Source organism: Vicugna pacos, chromosome 1, assembly GCF_048564905.1.
Source record: "Vicugna pacos chromosome 1, VicPac4, whole genome shotgun sequence".
Lineage (NCBI taxonomy): Eukaryota > Metazoa > Chordata > Mammalia > Artiodactyla > Camelidae > Vicugna > Vicugna pacos.
Genome location: NC_132987.1, coordinates 60,465,001 through 60,484,561, shown reverse-complemented (window position 1 = coordinate 60,484,561; position 19,561 = coordinate 60,465,001). Strand labels below are relative to the sequence as shown.

Sequence of the window (19,561 nt, the reverse complement as noted above, 5' to 3'; positions counted from 1 at the left end):
AGTACTGCAAACTGGGTGGTTCCACACAGCAGAAATTTATTCTCTCAGTTGTGGAGGCCAGAAGTCTGGCATCAAGGTGTCGGCAGGGCTGTGCTCCTCGAAAGGCTCCAGGGGAGAGCCCCTCCTTGCCTCTTCCGGCTTCTGGGGGTGGCCGGCAACTCGGCCTCCCTTGGCTTGCTCCAGTGTCACTCCAGTCTCTGTCTCCTTTGTCACCTGGGCTTCCACCCAGTGTTTTCCTCTCTGTGCCTTCTCTCCTTAAAGGACATCGGTGACTGAATTTAGTTCCCAGTCTAATCCAGTATGACCCCATCTGCTATGTTCTGAATGTTTGTGTTCCCCCAAATTCATGGGTTGAAATCCTACCTGCAAAAGTGATGGTATGAGGAGGTGGGACCTTTGGGAGGTGACTAGGTCATGAGGGAGGAGCCCTTGTGAATGGGGCCCCACAGGGCTCCCTCACCTCTTCCACCTTGTGAGGACGCTGGCTACAAAGATGAAAAGGAAGAGGACCTTACCTGCCCACGCGGGCCTCTGACTTCCAGTCTCCAGAACTGTGAAGAATCAGTTTCTATTGTTTCTAAGCCACCCATCTGTGGTACTTCTGTTGTAGCAGCCCATGCGGAGTGAGACAGAAAATCTGTACGATCTCGTCTTCCCTTATATATTTTAATTACATCTGCAAAGACCCTATTTCCAAACAAGATCACTTTCCCAGATTTCGAATAGACATGCATTTGAAGGGATACTATTCAACCCAGGCCAGGCAGAGAATGATGTTGGCTCCTCGGGTGGGTGATGAAGTTAACTTTAAATACAAAACAAAACAAAACAAAACAAAACAAAACCCAGAATGGGTTTGACCTGGAATTCATTGTGAGGGAAGCTCCGGGACTTTTGTTTTCTGACTAAATGCCTTTGAAAAGTGCTCGGATTGTATAACTGGACAAAACAGGTGTCATCAAGTTCTTGGACTTGTATGTCAAGACTTAGCTTTTAGAGAGTCTAATACCGAGTCAGTTGAAGTAGCTTTGCCACGAGGGAAAAAAAATAGATTTTTCTTTGGTGAGTTCTGCAGGGCATTCCTGGACCTCAATGTGCCATTTGTCTCAGCGTGTTGTCCCCTGGCTCCAGGCCTGTGCTTGTCTCCATTCAGCCCCTTCTCAGCTTCCTTTTCCCAAATCTAGAACCGACAATCCCTTGAGTTACTTTAAGAGAAGAAAACAAGGGGCGTGGTCTCTAAGGGAGGTAGAGAAGGAGAACAGGAACTCGGAAACATGATGTGTTTGTCTCTCCCGGGCTTTTATGCTCCCTCGGGACTAAGCCACGGAGATGTGGTTCCCAGGCTGACCCACCGGCAGGGCCCACAGAGAATTTGCTGGGTGTCAACTCAGGTATCTTTTCCTCATTTCATGTCACACAGCAGTCATAGGGAGAAATGCAGTTTAACATGACTTTTAATTTTTCCTGATGCAGGTCTGGCTGGCAGGGCTAGGGGCGGGGTTCCGAGCCACGTGGACAAGGGCCAGTGGACCAGGGCCACTGAAAGCCATGCTAAAAGTGGACTTTATTCAGGAGGCCGCTCCCTCTCAAACTGGGCTCTCAGACCACCTACATCAGAATCCCTTGTGGGTGCGTGGTAAAAATGGAATTCCTGAGCTCCACCCACACCTTCCAAACCAAAATTCCAGGAGTGGCTCAGAAGTTTGCCCTTTTTCTGTCAGCACCCTGGGGGATTCTTGGGCAAACTAAAATTTGAGAGCTACTGCTGTAGATTATGTGGAGCCTGGAAGCAGACTTGGGTTTTAGCAAGAGTATTTTGATATTGTAGGAAGGGAATGAAGCTAGAAGGCTGTTTCAGAATCCAGCATTTTAGGAAACACATACTTACGCTTACTACATGCCGTGCACTATTTTAGTTGCTCTAGAAACATAACAACCCTAGGAATAAGTTCTGTTATTACCTCCACATTCTGGAGGGGGAAACTGAGGCAGAGAAACTTGCCCAAGGTCATATAGCGGCGTGACTTCAGGGCACAGGTCTACAACTACCATGCTCTGCTGAGATGTAAGGATGCGGTCACTTACCGGCGGGGAACTCAAGGAGAATCATGTACAACCCGGAGGATGATGGAACCATTAACCAGAACTGAATGTGAAGATGTGCTGAGTTTTAGGTACTTCTGTGGCCAGTACCTCCCCTGTTACTGGTGAGCTCTCTGAAAGACAGGATACTGAAGTCACTCACAGCTTCCAAAACGGAGCACTTGCCAGACTGCACGGGCATGAGCCTCAAAACTAGGGGGTCAAGATTCTGGAATCAGCTCTGTCAATAAGCTGCTGTGTGGTGAGTTTCTCCATCAGTAAAATGTGCAAGTGCTGGACAGGTGATGTTTCTTCCTCTGTAACACGGGCAAGTCTGCAGGGTTTTGTAACCCCAGTGGGCACCGTCCACTTGAATTTCTCAAAGATAATGTGAACAATGGTGCCTGGGATTGTACAGGATGGGATTCTTGAAGAGGGGGATGACCGTACCTGCTGGGGGATTCAATGAGTTCACAATATTGGCAAAGCATTTGGGTCACACCTGGGATATGCAAGTGTTGGTTCTTATTGCTGTTATTATCTCTAAATTTCTTCCAGCTGGAATATCTGGTGCCTGAGATCCTTTGAAATAGAGAAAAATACCCTACTGCCACCAAAAACAGAGAAAGTGAATTTGAACTTGAAGGACAAGGCAGTCTATAGGCAGACCATTTTCTCTCTTACGTGGTTTGTTCCTTCTACCCGGTTATGTCTACTGAATTCCTTTGGCTCCCACTCTAGCATCTTCTTCCCTGCAAACTCCCACGTCCAGGTGAGTGAGGAAAGCCCAGGTGTTGGCAGAGGCTGACCTGACCAGCACCTTCTCTGTCTGTCTGTCTCTGTCTCTATAGAGGATCCAAGTCATCCGTGGACAACACATTCCCTGCTGAAGGCTGCTTTGCCTAATGTTCAGGACTCACTGCTGAGATGTCTGAACATAGTTGCACGAAGTGTGGAGCAATAGTGTGGTGTTCTCAAACTACTTCTGCATAATGATTCGATAAGGAAATCTATATGAAAGGAAATATTTTCTGCTCTTCCTAAACGTTAATCAAGCAAAACGCTTTCCTGAGGATGAGCTCATATATCAGTTTGGAAATGGTGTCTTCTGAGGAATTTCAAGAAATTCAGTTTCTTATTTTTCATTCATTCATTCCATCAGCCAACTTTTATTGTTTATTGACTACATGCCAAGCATACATTACATGTCAATGACCCTGTGCACTATTTATGTAGATTTGGAGTCAGAAGACTGGTTTTAAAATCCTCTACAACCCACTAACTTTGCCAGCTCCTCAGGGTTCTGTCCTGTCTCACAGGGACGTGGTTATGGTCCACTGACTTTGTATACATTATGGATGTCATATGTAAACAGGAGATGTCAATATCAGGACGCAAGGAATGTGCTGGTGGGACAAGCCTTAACTTTGTGGATAACCATGGAATTCTTGCTGACTAACACCACACTTAAATGACTTCTCTCACAGGAGAGAGCCTGTGTTATTGTAGTGGGAAAGCAGCCTTTAGGCCACTTGCTTTATCTCTGGGCATGAATTAAACCTTTAAAACCCTTTGGGAGAGCTGTGATGCTTCACTTCCTATACAATTTGCCAAGTCAGTAATCCTCTAAGGCCACGTGACTTCCAATATTTTTCACCAACCGGTCATCACCTCCCAATTTTTCTACCTCAATGAATATTTCCTTATATCACATCATCATAATACACCTGCTAGTCTGCAGGAAAAACTCTTCCTTCTCACCTCCTCGAAAAGCCAGCATGAAAGGAAAGAGACAAGGGTGGGTAACAGAACATTTCTTATCAGGCCTATTTGGGCGTGGGCTTTGATGATTTGGCCAAAATTCTAGCTCATCAGTGGCAGAATAGGAGGAAGGTCAGTGTCCCTCTTGGGCTATTCTGCTTCTCAGTCATGCCCTTGGTTAGTCCATAAAGTCTTGAGTTTGGAAAAGTGACATGTGACCACCCCATTCACAAGTCCCTAAGGCAGCTCTCGGAAGTGGTCAGAAGGCACTGACCACTCTTGAGGACCTTGTGAAAATCTCAGTTTCACACCCGTTCTGCTCATTCGTGAAACCCTCAGACTTCTGTTTGGAGCATAACATAGGTCAATTTTCTGGACTACTGTGGACCCAACCACTGTTTACATCTGTACTGCCTAGGATGGCAGCCACTAGCCACATGTGGATACTGAGCACCAGACATGTAGCTGGTCCCTATTGACGTGACATAGTCTCCAGGGCCTGAAAACTTAATGCAAAAATAGGAGTGTAAAATATCTCATTAATAATTTCTAAATATTGATAACATATTAACATGATAGTTTGAACATTTGATAAATAGATAAAGTACATTTTAAAATTAATTCTTGTTTTAAAAATATAGTTGACATTATGTTAGTTTCAGGTATACCACATAGTGATTTGACATTTGCACCCATTATGAAATGATCACCACCATAAGTCTAGTAACTGTCTGTCCCCATGCATGGTTATTGTGATATTATTGCCCATATTCTTCATGCTGTACATTACATCCCCTTGGCTTATTTATTTTGTAGCTGGAGATTTGGACCTCTTTATCCCCTTCCCCTATTTCATCCAAAGCCCCGCTCCTCTGCCCTCTGGCAACCACTCATTTGTCCTCTGTATCTATGAGCCTGTTTTCATTTTATTTTGCTTGTTTTGTTTTTTAGATTCCACACGTAAATGAGATCATGCGGTCTTTGTCTTTCTCTGACTTAATTCACTGAGCATAATAACCTCTAGATCCATCCATGTTGTCACAAATGGCAAGATTTCATTTGTTTAATGGCTTCCTGCGACCATCTAGCTAGACGTCAAAGAGAGCCGTGAACGTTCCTCCCTCATGTTGCCTCTGTCTGACATCAGCGTGTTTTCCAGTCCCTTGTCCATAGTGTACACTCCTGTTTCCTCTTCTAGTGACAGTCCTCTTTGTTGTCTGACAGATGATGATGATTTAAGAAGCAGTAGCTTTAGAGAACCGGCGTTGTGGAAGTCTGAGAGAAGGGCTGACCCCAAGGTTTCATCCCCTCGTCCATGTAAAAGCACACCACATCCTTTTTTCTCTGTCTAAAATTCTTTCAATAAACTCATTTGAATGAAAGATAAAGTCATGGATATGAGATTCTGAACATGTTTATTGGTAAAAAGCATTTCATTTCCTAGAAAATTGATTTCTGTTAGCCAGTGGGGGTAAGGGTAACCCACAGATCAGAAAGGAGAACGCGGGGCCAGATGACCTCGAGAATGTCCTTCCAGCTCTAAGAGCAAGTCTGTAAATCCCTGTCCCAGGGTTTTATCCACTCTGGATGGGAGCTATCTCAGGGGCTGGAGAGAGCACACGCATCAGTTAGAGCTCGGGGAGGAAGCCTCATCTGCACAGACATTTGTCCTCTAGAAACAGAGTTAAGGTCAATTCCTTTGCCAAGAAGCAACAAACTGCCTTCTCAACTAGATCAGTAGAATAGGAGTTAAAGGCCTCAAGTGACATCAAGTCTCCTCGGAGAGACTTTCTGAACTTTCGGAACATGCGTCGATAAACTGGCCTGGACCCAGAATTCACTGAAGGGAGGAGAAACACGAAAGACTATGATAGACCCGAGGATTACGTTATTGGCTCTCCCTACAACAGCTGTCTGGCAAGTGTTACACTGAATCTGAGATTATTTTAGAAACTTTGTCTTGAAGAAGCACACGTAGAAAGAATACCAGACAGATCTGCTTTCATTTTTTTTTGTCACAGAATAAGAATTGGAAGGACGTCTGTACTTTTAGTGAGATCATCCCAGCGATGGTCTTGTGATTTTTTGAAACTTAAATCATGTTACATCTAATAAATTTACAGCCAGGTGTGGTTACGGCAATGAGTTGATACCAAGAGCTACTGAGGTCTTCCTCCTCGTCTTCCTGTCCCTTTGCCTCATTATCATGGTAAATAGAATCTTCAAAAGATGTATAAAACCCGAGAATTTTGCCAAGTATCCTTACCCATCCTAAATGAAATACTTATTCAGTGGTAAAATGATAAATGATATCTGCTTTCCTAAATTTCTTTTCAGGCCTCATTTTCTGCCCAAATGTCGTATTTTCAGGACTTAGTGAAACAGACTATGCTAGAGAGAAAGAAAAGAAAGAAATGGTACCGTGAGGGGCGGAATAAAAATTACAGCAAGATGGTGATCAGAGTATAACAAAACTCAGTGTAGCTCCCGGGGTGTATACTTTTGGGGGGTGAGTGAGAAGGTGGTCTAGCATGAACCCCTCACCATGTTCTTGCTCACATCAGAATTCCAGGTGAAGAAGCCATTTGTCAATGTGTATCATTTACATCAATGGAGTGTCTGAACTCTTGACTTGTAAACACGTGACTCACAGCCATTACCTGCAGATGCCACCTGAGCAGTTCTAATGATGAAGTTTGGGGGTGTGTATGTGTGTGTGTTGGTTACTTTACACACTAATTATGGGGAGTTTTTGTGGCTAATCTGGAAATCAAACCATAATTTGTAACATGATTTCCACATTCTAAATAATAATTTATAAGAGAACTTTTGGAACAGAGCAGGATTGTGAGTTGGGGACATCCTGTTCCGCTTGGAGAGAATGGAGGGTCAGTGTAGCTTCCTGTGGAATGCTGTGGAAACCTTCCACACATTCCCCAGACGCGCCATTTCTTTGAAAAGAAGAATTGAAACAGCTAAGATGGACACATGTAGGGAACTCTGGTTGTCTGCAGACTTCATTTACTCTTCACAAAGGAAATGGGTATGTGCTGACTGCATGTCTCCCCTTATTCACAGCCTTCCTTTGCTTTCTCTTCTGCCTTCTCTGGGTTATACTAAGCTAAGTTATATGTTCACTAGGTGTTGTAGATTTCCTAAAGTCTGCAAGAAAAATAGACTTACTGATCGACCCAGACAATGATGAGTGCATTAAGACCACGAGGGAGGAAGGAAGGGAAGGAAGAAGGAAGGGAGGGCAAACCAGTCATTGGTAGACAAGAAGAGACATACCCTGCATGATAATTCATTGGAAATTCATCATTTAGTGGAAGGCAGTAGAGACCAGGGGAGAATCCAACACAGGAAGGCACTGTTTTGTGTGGCGGCAAGCTGGTGCTGCTTTTATTCATCTTTATTCATCTGATGAGAACACATTCATTTCTGATGATCCCCCTTTTGAAGAAAACCAGCATTCATATTACAAAATTAAATTAAAAAAACACAAACCTTAAAGTGTTCTTTTAGATGGGAACCATCTTAATACCCTTCAGTGTTTTGTTTTTCAGAACTGTTTTTTTGTTGTTGTTGTTGGATGGGTCAAACTTAAAGGTAAAATGAAAGAGCCATTGCCAACTGTAAATGACTACCAATTATCAATTTAAACTAGGGTAAAAGGACCAGTTTATAGACATTGCATGCAAGTCTTTCCAGCCCTGCAGAAAGGCCACCTCAGCAGGCAGGTTACTGCCCTGCCCTGTGATACCTCCCTTGAGGGAAGGAGCCTATTTCCTGGAAGAAGTGACCGAAAAATGCTTAGTATTCACTACTTTGACTTGTTCGTACCCGAATTTCTTCATTAAATTTTTTAATTTTGCAATGATTCTGTACTTACACAAAAGTTGCAAAAAAAAAAAACCCCAGTTTTTTCTGGAGTCTGAATACTTTAGTGTGTAATTTCTACAAACAAGGAAATTCCCTTACATAATATAATGCAACCATCAAAACAAGGAAACTAACGTTGATACATTACTACCGTCTAATCCTCAGATGCCACTCAAGTTTTGACAATCAAATAATGTTTGTTATAACAAAAGGATCCCATTCAGGCTTACCTGTTGCATGTAGCTGTCATGTTTCTTTAGTCCCTTCCTTCAGAATGGTGCCTTCATCTTTACCTGACTTTCATGGCTTTGATACTGTTGAATACCGCCTTCTAATTACTTTGTAGAGTGTCCCTCAACTGGCATTTGTCTGATATTTCCTCCTGATTTGTCATTGTAAAATTACTTTTTCTCTTTGTAATTAGTAAGAGTTTTGTGTGGAAGTACTCTGAAACTCTGCAAATTTCCCATTTCTTAAACTTTCACCTACTAGTTTTAACATCTACTGAAGTTTCTCAGATGATTGACTTATTACTACGATGGTTGCTAAATGGTAATTTTTCAAATTCCATCATTTCTTCATTTATTGATTGGCATGTTACCGTAAGAAGAAGCTTCCCTGCCTCTTTTTCTTTGAGCAGGAACTTACAGATTTCTGTCTTAATGATTGCAATATATTACTGTCACTATTTGTTTTGTTAAATAGATTATTCCAGATTTGACCCGCAGGAGGGCTTCCCAGCTGACTTCTGTGTCTTGTTTTCATACATCCTCATCTTCCTTGGGAAGGCCGTGAGTCTTGTGAATGGTAGCTCTGCTGAGCTCGACAGAAAGGGGACTGTTCTTACCGTCTGAAGACCTGAGCAGCAGTCTCCTTGGCTTCTTTCATTTCTAGCTGGGTATCCTTGGGAGAGTGACTCTTCTGCTTGAAGGCTGTAAATGGGGGTAATCAATACCTATATTATGTGTAATATCTATGGGAGCTGAATTAAATCTGTATAAAAGGAAGCCTAATATCGATCTTATTAATCATGAGATTTAGTACTCATAAAAATTTCATTGCATTTGAAAACAATCTAGTTAGATTTTCCTGGGTCTGTATGAGGATTTTCCGAGAACATTGTAGAAAATCAAACAAGTTACTTTTAGCCAATTACTTTCAAAGGCAAAAATTATAAAAGAGCCATGAAAAAAATTTTAAATAAAAATGATATTTGAGTGGGTGGGTATAGCTCAGTGGTAGAGTACATGCTTAGCATGCATGAGGTCTTGTGTTCAATCCCCAGTATCTCCACTAGAAAAATTTCTTTGATGTGGGATGTATATGTATTTTAAGATGTTTAAAGTGATATGACGTGGGAACCCCAAACTAGGAGAATTGAGGGCTTATGAAAGACTTAAGCCAGCTAGACCAGTGAGATAGTGAGCTGCTTATTCCTGGGGTGGAAGGTGGGTAATATCACAGAGGCTGGACAGCCAGAGTTTTGTGGACCCAGAAGTGCCTTTCTGTGACTGTGAGCAGATGGTACCCCTCTCTGGGCCTCAGGGTCCTCCATAAAACCAAAAAACAAATATGCAAAAATCCTTTAACCTCTTAAACCTCTAAAAACTGTCTGAAGACGTTGGACTATGTGATCTCTCTCCATCCTCGAGACTCTAAAATGCTATGGACCATCCCCTGAGCTTTGATTCCAGGAGCTATTTATTTTGAGCATCAGTTTCTGCAGAGCCCATAATCAAGGATTCAACTTCTCTCACTGCCGGTGTCTCCCTCGGAGAGGAAATAGACCGGTCGGGCTTTGTGAGCTGGCATCTCCCCTCTTTAAACATAACCGAGGCCCCGCCCTAGGGACTGGGCAGAGAGAAAGAGAGGCTTTCCTCCTAATCCATTAGTATACTGGTTTGTAGTTCCTGCCCTTCAGTGTTATATCAAAGGGAGGACCTCATGAGAAAGGATATTTTGCTAAGGTGGAGTATTAGTTTCCCATGGTTGTCGCAACTAATTAGCACAAACTGGGTGGCTGAAAATAATGGTAATTTATTTTCTCACAGTTCTGGAGGCTAAAAGTCCAAACTCAAGATGTTAGCAGGGCTGGAGGCTCCGTGCAAAAGCTCTAGGGGAGAGTCTTCCTTTGCCTCTTTTAGCTTCCAGTGGCTCCCAGTGTTCTTTGGTTTGTGGCAGCATCACTCCTGGCTCTTAGCTGAGCGCTACAGGGTTGGGTGATGGTGGATAGAGAGGGCGCTGTGAACAGTGTCAGGGAGAGGGAAGGATGGAGAGAGTGAGGAGTGTGCACTTAACCCCTTCTGACATTGGCTGGTACTGTCATCAGCAGCCCTGTAGGTTAGTGAGGGCCATTCTGAGCACCCATCTCTCTTCCTTGCCAAAGGAGAGTGCTGTATCAGTCATTTAGGCTTGATTCTGCTGCAGTCACAAACACTCCAAAATCTCAATGGCTCACACAACAAACATTTCTTCGTGTACTCGCCTTAGGTCTCTGATAGGTTGACAGCAGGACCGCTCCAGATCACCTTCATTTGGGGACCAGGCTGATGCTGATGGAGTGGTGGATTGGGAATATGGCTGGCCAGTCTTGTAGCAGAGAGATAAGAGTGTGTGATAAAAACCTTGAGCTGGTGCTTGAATCTACTGCCTGGAAGTGACGGTGCCATTCCTGCTCATTTCCCTGGCCAGGGCAAACCACATGGCCAAGTTTGATGTCGATGAGGAAGAGAAAGATCATCTCTTCCCAGGGAGGGGTGGTGAACGTTTATGAGCCACAGTAAGGCAAGCCTCAGGTGCCATGGGAAGAGCCCTTCTATCTGCTGAAAAGCTGTGTAGCTTCCTCTACTGCTTCCCACATGGAAGATTGCTGCTCATCCAGGCTTTCTTGAAACACTTAGTATTCAATTCTCCAAGGACTGTGCTATCTGCATGTTTTGACTGTACCCTACTCCCCTATTCTTTAACCTGTACTGTCCAGGATTCCCATCCCTCCTCATTCCCCACCACCTAGGAAAAAAAATCAAGTTATAGTTTCATGCCATTCTCTGGGAGAAGAGCTGCTGTTGGGACTAGGCTTTCCAAACATGATCTACTCTGAGCGTCTCAAGCATAGTTATTTTCACAGCAGCTGTGGGAATAACACTTTGCTCCTTCCTCTGTTTGCAGAGGCTCTCAGACTCTTGCCCTGAAGCCACAGATGGAATCATCTATGGATCCCAAGAGTCTTCAACTATTAAGGCAGAAGAAGCCTTAGACAGGTAGAGTGCAGCTTCCATGCACCCAGTGGTCCAGAGACGAACTGCCAGTGTTCTGTAAGTTCCCTAAATTGTAAGTAAAACTGTGTGAGAGTATATGTCCAGTGCATGTGTATTTTCTAGGGCCAGGAATCATAGCTTACACCGGATTCCCAAAGAATCTATGAATCCAGGAAGATTAAGGACCATGGAATCTAATCCATGCACCAAATGAACTGACTCTAAAGCATTAGCTAACTTCATCGAAAGCCTTTTCCCTACACCTTGGTTTTGTTTCAGTGCATTAATTTCTCTACAATTACAACCCCATCTGGGAGAAAGGAAGACGCTTTGGAAAGTAACACTGACTTCTAAAGCCAGGAGGGGATCCTTTGGCGCATTCCTACCCCAGCAATTATTCCCCTTTGAATGCCTGCAGAGCTCCCTCCAGCCTTCCCTTTGGTCTCCGTGGGGACTCATTATGTTTCTAACAGGCAAGTAGGAAGCCTTACAGTGCTGGTTTACCAGAAGAATTTGTTTCGGGAATTTCAGACAGGGCAGCTTCTGTCTTGTAAGGAAATTGACATCCCATGAAGCTGAATAGGGAATGACTGGCAGATGATGGTGATAGGCTTCATCAATATTACATGTCTACCAGGCAAAGAACCAATATGTTTTAATAGTACAGGTTATTTATTCTCCTTTATTGAAAGTAGTTGGAGGTGACTGGTATTTCCTTTCTACAGATAAAGAAACTTTGGGTCAATGTTTTATTAGCCTCTCGGAGCAGAGATTCTTAACAGTCCTTGGATGGGGCTTCGGGGATCTGTGAACTCCTGAAATGATCTGCAGAGACAAGAAAGAATTTGTGTATGCATTTAGGAGGGAAGGAGAGAGGGCAGGACGTGAGATTTTCGTCAAATTCTGCAAAGTTCCGACACTGTAAAAGGTTCAAAACCACTACCCTAGGGAGTCTGTTCTTGTAAAATAATTGGCAGATTATTTCAATCTTGACGTTCAGCCCTATCTTTTTAAATGAGTTCTCTTTCTTTCCTTGGTTACTGACCTTCACAACAGCAAACAAACTAGAAAGCAAGACCAGGAGGAGTCACATTAAGATACGTTTCCCTTACCTATCTCTCTTCTGGAAAGTTTAAAATCTTACTTCTACCCATGATCATCCCACATGTGTTGGAGTCCCAGTATGACAGAGTGGAAAGAAATCTTAAAAGTCTTCAGGACTCGTGGATGGGAAACTGAGGCTTAGAGTGGCGATCACACACATATTAAATCAGTGATCAAGTGAATGTTCATTCTGTTCTGAGAAATCAACTCCCATCTCAGCTGGGGACCTCTTGCCAATATTTTAAAACAAATGCCAATTCCATATGACTCATTTTTCTTGACACTATGCAAATGAGGGAAATGAGACTGAGTGTCCTTCTGTCCAGAGAGCAGGAAGTGAAGCCTGTCTGGGGCCACACGTTCCCTTGGGACACGCTGTAGTGTCAGAAAGGAGTTCTGGAAGAAGCAGGCCTTTGTCCATTTCTGTTTCACAAGTGAGCCCCTCCTCCTGGCCACGGCTGGAGAGGTGGCTCCCAACCCACTTCCCCTGGGAGTGTTAAACCAAAGCACATCTCCTCAGGATGCCCATTAGGGTCGGCTCTCTCCAGAGCTGCCGTCAGACCTCCTTTCCTCCTCAGCCTGGCTTCCTATCCAGGGAAATGTTGACTTTTCCTGCTTAGAGGTTCTGAGCCAAACAGTCCCTCCCAGGAGAAGCAGAACTACGGTCACAAGGCAGCTGAGACTTGGGGACCCGAGGAGCAGCGGGCCGATGTTGCTGGCGTGTGCCGGACTTGCTCTCTCTGTGGCTCTCTGCCTCACAGGCAGGCTGCCCTCTGGCTGGAGGGACCCTGAGCCTCTCCAACCTCTGTGAGGGGTAAAGTCTTGTGTTAATCTTACTGACGAGCAGTCAGTCGCAGAACCTGGCTGTGCCCTTGTTTCTTCCCAGGGGATGTGACGGTGTTTCTTCAGAGGGACCCGTGATAAGACACCTTCAAAATGTAGTGATTCATAAGAAGGATGTTCTTTCCTGCAGAGTAGGAAAGTTGGATGATCCTTTTACATATTATTTACTAGTTAGACAGATGAGAAAACCAGAAAGGGGCAGCTGCCTGAGGGCCCAGAGCCAGGAGGTAGCAGACCTGGGCAAGAGGCCTGGGTCTTGTGACTGAGCTGTGTGCTTGGGGCGGCTCTCCACCAGGCGTCTTTCTGTCTTCCCTCACACTCAGGGAGCTTCCTCTAACCTCAATCTCCAAATTGTACTGTGGGTTAACTGGTGTGTGTGTGTGTGTGGGGGGTCAAGTCAAAATTCCAAGAACTAAAGAATGCAGATCAAAAGATCTGCCAAAGCATCTAAGGGACTTTCAGCAGCAGCAGCAGCAGCAACATTATCATCATCATCATCATCATCACTGAAGTATAGTTGATTTACAATGTTGTGTAAGTTTCAGATGTACAGCAAAATGATTGGGTTTTATACCTATTCTTTTTCAGATTCTTTTCCGTTAGAGGTATGACACAATACTGAATATAGTTTCCTGTGCTAGGACCTTCTTGTTTATCTGTTTTATATATAGTAGTGAGTGTATTTAATCCCAAATTCTTAATTTATCCCTCCCCCATCTAAGGGACTTTTGAACACATCATCATGGAAGTGGAGGGCTCCCCCTCTTCTTCAGCAGTCAGGATAGTGCGCAGACCCTGGCCTTCTGCCTCTAAGTTCGCTGGGTGCCAGGCCACGCCCAGAGCCCAGGGCTCCTACTAGGACTTGGCCACAGCAAGCTATCCATCCGCACACGTGTCCAGGGCCACTTTTTTGGGGGAAAAGTTCTCATCACCTGCCCCCCGGAGACTTGCAATCACGCCTCCCCACTCTCTCCCGCCCCTGCCCAGCCCCTCTCCGGTTGTGCAGGAGCCAAAGGGGATTTGTGCAGAGGAGCCACAGGCACAGGTCCAAGCCCAGCCCAGACCCAGGAGCTTGACCTGAGACAAGAGGATAACCCAGGACAACACACTCAACTCCCCGGACGAGGAGGGGCGGTCCGGCAGCCAGAAAGAAAACGCCTGGGCTTTTTATTGAATCCATAAAACAGGAGGTGAGGGGGTTCTGGGTGGGGGAGGAACGCCTGCTGATTTATGGCGCTGGTCGGGGGAGGAGGAGAGCAGGGAGCTCTTTCCAGCTCGGCGGGCGGCGTGTGATTCATTTCCCCCGGGGCCGCGGGGCCGGCGGGCGGGCAGGCAGCCTCGGGCCGCCGCGCACCCCGCGCTCGTTTATTTACGGTGGTTTATCAGCCGCAGCGCGCGGCGATAAAGTTTATGAAAAGAGGCGGCGTCCCCGGCCGGCGGGCCGGCCCGCGCTCCTTTCCCACACTGATTAGGATCGAGCAGGGCTTTGGGAGCTGCAGTTAAGGATCTCGGGTGCCCGGAGCCGCGTCTCCCCCCTTCCCGCCCCGCCCGCCGGCTGCCCGGCTGCTGCCCTGCGTGGGCGCCGAGGTCAGGGTTGCGGCTGCGGCCGTTCCCGGGCGGGGGAGGCAGAACCGCCCCGCGGGGCAGGGCGAGGGGGAGGACGAGCGCCCGGCCAGGCCTGGCTGCTGGAGAGGAAGGGAGAAAGACGGTTCGCAGGAAAATGCGCAGTCCTCACGTTAAGAGGTGGAAGAGGAGAGACTGATAGGGTTTTATCTCCTCTGTGGCAAATTCTCATCCCCTGCATTTACAGTTCTACGTTCCTTTCCATCATTTCACCTGCATTGCTTTTTTTTTTTTTTTTTGCGTTTGGACTTTTCATGACCATATTTTCTTCGTTCCTTCGGAACATAGTAATTGAACACCTACCTTGCAGGATACCTCTAAGTACCTGGGAGAGAGGGGTGGGGATGGCGGAGGGTGCGATTCAGAGATGCAGAGCCGTGATCCTGGCCCTCAAGGTTCTCGTGTCCACAAAGACAGACAGTCCAGTGAAGAGTAACAGCGGCCTGGGGCTGTAAGCAGCAGGCGCTGAGCAGGGCTGTAAGGCGGGCTCTTTGCTAATGCTTTAGGGTCATTAACTTGCTTAATCTTCACAGCGACTTTAGGAGGGAGGTACCATTCTTGTGCTATTTTACAGATGGTGAAACTAAGGCCCAGAGAGGCCAAGCGGCTTGCTTGAGATGACTCAGTAGTCAATGGCTGAGCCGAGATTTGAACGCAGGCAGGAAAGGCGCCAGAGCCTGGGCACTGGACCTCTAAATTTCCCTGATGCTCTGGAACGGACAGGGAGCAGTGGGAGTCCAGAAGCCAGGATGGCCAGTCCTGCCTGGGAAAATCAGACTGGACTGTTGTCTGGGGGAAGGGGAACATTATGAGGGGTGGAGCCTTGAAGAGTAGGTTTTCACAAGACAGACATGGTGGCAAGAGGAAGGCAATTTTAAACAGAAAGAACTGTGGTCCTGGGTTCTCCAGGCCCAGCTCCTTTCACCTTCCACTTTATATTCTTTCTCCAAGGAGTGGGAAAGCAGTAGGGCAGAATCCTTATATTGTGTGAAAACAAGGTCACCTTCCCAGGCCACTTCCTTGATCTGGAAGACTATCTCAGCTGTTGAAATTTTACCAGCTGTCAAGTCTTAACAGTGTCATCTCCTCCTGAAAGCTCTCTGGGGCTGCCGTCTCCCCACCAGTGACTGCAGGCAGTCCTTCCTGTGTGCTTTCTCACACTTGTCTGTATACAGCAAAGCTCTTGGATTTGGGCTCCGTCTCTCTTTCTTACCGGACTGTGAGCTCTGTGAGGGCACTGGGATGTTGCTTCCCTCCTCACCTGCTTCTGCCCCAAGCGTGGTTTAATAAATACCCTGTACATAGGAGGTTCTTAATAACTGCATTTGGTGAAAACATGGGGGAAAGAGAAAAGGCTTCTCGTCTCATAGGTGTCTCATTTACCCCTCGATGGATAATCAAGCAAGCTAAAAATGGAGATGATATATAGCCCTACTAGGGAAGGTTTGGACCAACTCTGCCAAGAGAACACAAAGGTAGAGTCGCCCAAGCCTGGAGTCCCTTAAAATCCCTGCAGACTGGGAGTAGGATTAGTCCTGGGGCCTGGGCAAAGCAGGAAGTCTTGTTGCCCCAGTTACGGGGAAAGGGCTGTGAGGGCCCAGAGCCAGGAACTTCGTTGCATAATCCGTGTTGATTTCAGTGAGGCTCTCCGTAGGGCCAATGGCATGGTGGTGGACATTTGACTCCGAAGGGTGAGGCATCAGCTATGGGCACCTGTCAGCACCACTGCTAAGGGGGTCAGGGCTGTGTCTTCTTTGCCGTATTTTTGTTTGTTTGGAACTAACTCATAAGAAATTTAATTGGAGAGTAACACAAGCACATGATTTAAAATTGAAGTGATTCAAAAGGTTATACAATGAAAATTCTGCCTCCAACATAGACTTTTTAAACTCATCATCCCAGGGGTAACCATTAAGAGTTTCTTTTTCCAGAGATGCTATGTGCACATATATACAATACTTTTGTATTTTTTATGATGACTTGATGAGGTTATTGTGGACATAGTCAAGGCATTTGCAGGTAATGGTAATGCTGTTTTGGTTGTTGGTGCTCTGGAAAAGAGGTTTAAGTTTTGCTGAACTTAAGAACTAGTCTTGCACATTCTGAATGATGTTTAGGAGTAGAAACCTGTAGTAACAAAACCTGGATAGCCCGAATACTATATGGAAAAAAAGAAGATCTGATCCGTGGGTAGTGGAAAAAGTATCCAAGGAAGCATGGCTGGCCACAGGACAGGAAATGTTAGGCCCTCTTAACAGGTCCCGGTGTGCTGTCAGTCAGGGTGGGTCATAGGAGTATACCTGATGGAGATCAGTTTTTCACTGGGTAGATTATTTACTGGGTAGATTGTCATTAAGGTATTTATAAATGTCCTGTTACTCGTACTTTGCTCTGCACTGGGAGGAGGGAGAGTCACAGAGGTGAATAAGGTAACTTCTAGTTAAATAAGGAGGACCAAAATGCACTCATATGACGTAAAAATAAAGGGCACCTTCAGTATACTTACTGGTTGACAGAACCAGCATCATTTAATCTAGAGAAGAAAAGGACAAAAATTGACTTAATTATTTAAGTACATGGTAAAGTAAGCTGAGTGCCCCAGGACCCAGCACCTGAGTGTGTGCCTTCTTTGTGCACTTTACCTAAGGCTGCAAGGGATATCCAGCCGTCTGCACAGCCTCTCGAGGAGCCCTGGGCCTGCTCCTGCTGGCCAGTCCTGGGCACTCTGCATCCAGAGTTCTGGGGAATGAGGAAGAAGGGTCTTTGCCCCTCTCCTCTCTGTGTGATGTTCTAATAGCGTTGCCCCAACGCTCTACCATCTGCACTCTGATTTCTGCGAAACTCCAACAAAATGGTCTTTTCCATTTCTCCTTATGGTCCTGCTGCTCTGGATAAAACTCAGATATGAGTCAAAAGCACATTTAGCCAAGGGATACTCAGAATGAATTGCTTCCAATGAACAGGGCTGTCTTCCTGGGTCAACCCGGGCCTCTCAGGCCTCCTCTCCCGCAACACACGCCCTCCCAGGAGGCCCCTGGGCCCGTCGTGCAGTTGTCAGACAAGCCTGGGCACGTCTGACTCCTGCTCAGGTTCAGACTAGGACCTCGGCTTCCCCTACTCACAACTAAGGGCCCAGTTGTTTTGCTGAAAGATTTGCTCAATTGTTCTATAACAGAGGCCAGACAAGAGGCTGTGGATATGAACGGTGGCAGAAGAGGTTTTAGAGAACAAAAAGGGACCATTTCTTATATCATCTCCTTAAGGAAAAGTCTGCCATCTTTCTTGAATCGTTCAGAGATAGGCGTCCTAGTTCATTCGAAGCCAATCCCTTGATATTCCTGAACTGGACTGAGATGCCCTACCTGTAAAATCGAATAGTAGTGGCTTTTTCTCTAATTCAGGTAATGTAATTTTTCCATGTAAATTTTTTTCCATATGTTTTTCTCAAGTCTAAAACATTTAACACCTGCAGGCAACAAAACTAATGAACAAGTACTAAACAGATATGAATGGGAAAGCTTGAAAACCACCGATCATGCTGAGTTTTTGCTTTTTCTCAAGAACACGTGCGTTTGTGGTTTTGTACTGCCTGCCCGTAATGCAGCTATATTTTCTGCTATTAAAATGGTTGCTAGTTCATGGATGGAATGAAACAGACCATTATTCCAGGGTGTTCCCGGAAGAGCCTCATGTTTCAGGAAAGCATACCGTGACTTTTCAACTTTCCATCCTCCACCACCTGAGTGCATTTGAGCATCATGATTGTCCACTCTTGAGTGTTAGTTTCCGTTCCTCCTCCATCCCTCCCCCACCTCTGCTGTTTCACATCATGGCCCAGACTGACTCCCATCCTCTGCCAGGCTAAAGATAACCTCTCCATCTGGGATATCACCTACAGGCTAAATTTATTCTCAGGGGTGAGTTGGGGCTACCCTGTCCAGTGACTTCAGGCAGGCGTCAAAGCACCCACGGCTGTCTGTCATTGAAAGAGATTCAAAGAGCTTGGGAAGGGACAGGGACCCCTAGGGAGAGATAGGGAGGGATAGGAGGGAAAGATGCAGAGGGAGATTGACAGGAAGCTGGCAAAGGGGCTTCAAAGAAAGGGTGACACACTGTGACTACAGCATAAGCTGAATTGGTCTGAAGGATTTGACTGCTCCCAGCAAAGATTCCTTTTCTGTCAGTTATAATGTTACTGTAATACAACCCGCAGAGGGAAAAGCCCGGTGCTAATCAGGGCTGGAGAACTCAGTGGACTTGATGTACAGAATGGGGTGTTTAGTTTTATGATGTGGCTATGGGTTACAGGAGAGACTAATAAAAGAACTCCATAAAATGTGGCTTGGAGCAATGAGGTTGTAGACTCTGCCAGAGGGTCAGCTGGCTCAGAAGTGGTTTTCGTGCAGGGCTGATGTCTAGCTGGTATGCACTGCTACGGCCATTCCAGTTCTTAAACTATTGGAAGCCTCTGTACTGGTTGTTAAGTAGCTGCTGCTCTTAGCTTCCCAAGAGCTCCCTGCCACACTGGCTGCCCAGCCCCCACTCAAGACTGCCCCAGGATCCAGCAAACAAATGCAGAGAGCTTGCAGATCCAGCTCTATGCATGCGCAACTCCCCCAACACTCCTCTTCACCCCCCCCCCCCCCCCCCCCCGGCTCCAGCGCTACATTGTGGTGTGTTTTTTTTTTTTGGAGTGGCTGGTGCCCATGCTGTATCTGTTGTTAAATATTGAAAATGTCATCTCTCCTCCAGTGCTGTCTTTCTGGTGATCAGATACCCGTGGAAAGGACCAGGGACACAATTCCAGAAGACTAGCCTGCACTGATCCCAAGCTATTCCAGCGTGCCCAAAGGAGGCTTTCTTAAAGAGATGCCTATCACTCTCCTGGTGGCTGTAAGGACACACCCAGCCTTTCCCTCGAATCATATTTGACTGCCTCAAAGAAGAGTTTTAATAGGCACAGGCATGACTTCAGGGTTGGAGAATATTTTTGGAAGAAAGAGACAAAT

At 45.9% G+C, this 19,561-nt stretch overlaps 1 long non-coding RNA gene across 6 annotated transcripts in view; it reads left to right on the top strand.

The window, feature by feature from the left end:
• LOC107033254 (uncharacterized) overlaps positions 1–19,561 on the top strand; it is a 62,965-nt gene that overhangs the window by 2,547 nt on the left and 40,857 nt on the right. For 3 of the 6 annotated variants that reach the window (XR_012073491.1, XR_012073486.1, XR_012073487.1), the window contains exons 2-4: positions 2,641–2,854; positions 10,894–11,039; positions 13,917–14,119. This is a non-coding gene — a long non-coding RNA (uncharacterized lncRNA). Of the gene's footprint in view, positions 1–2,640; positions 2,855–10,893; positions 11,040–13,916; positions 14,120–19,304; positions 19,446–19,561 lie in introns of all 6 variants that reach the window. The other 3 variants (XR_012073488.1, XR_012073490.1, XR_012073492.1) reach the window with 3 other exon arrangements.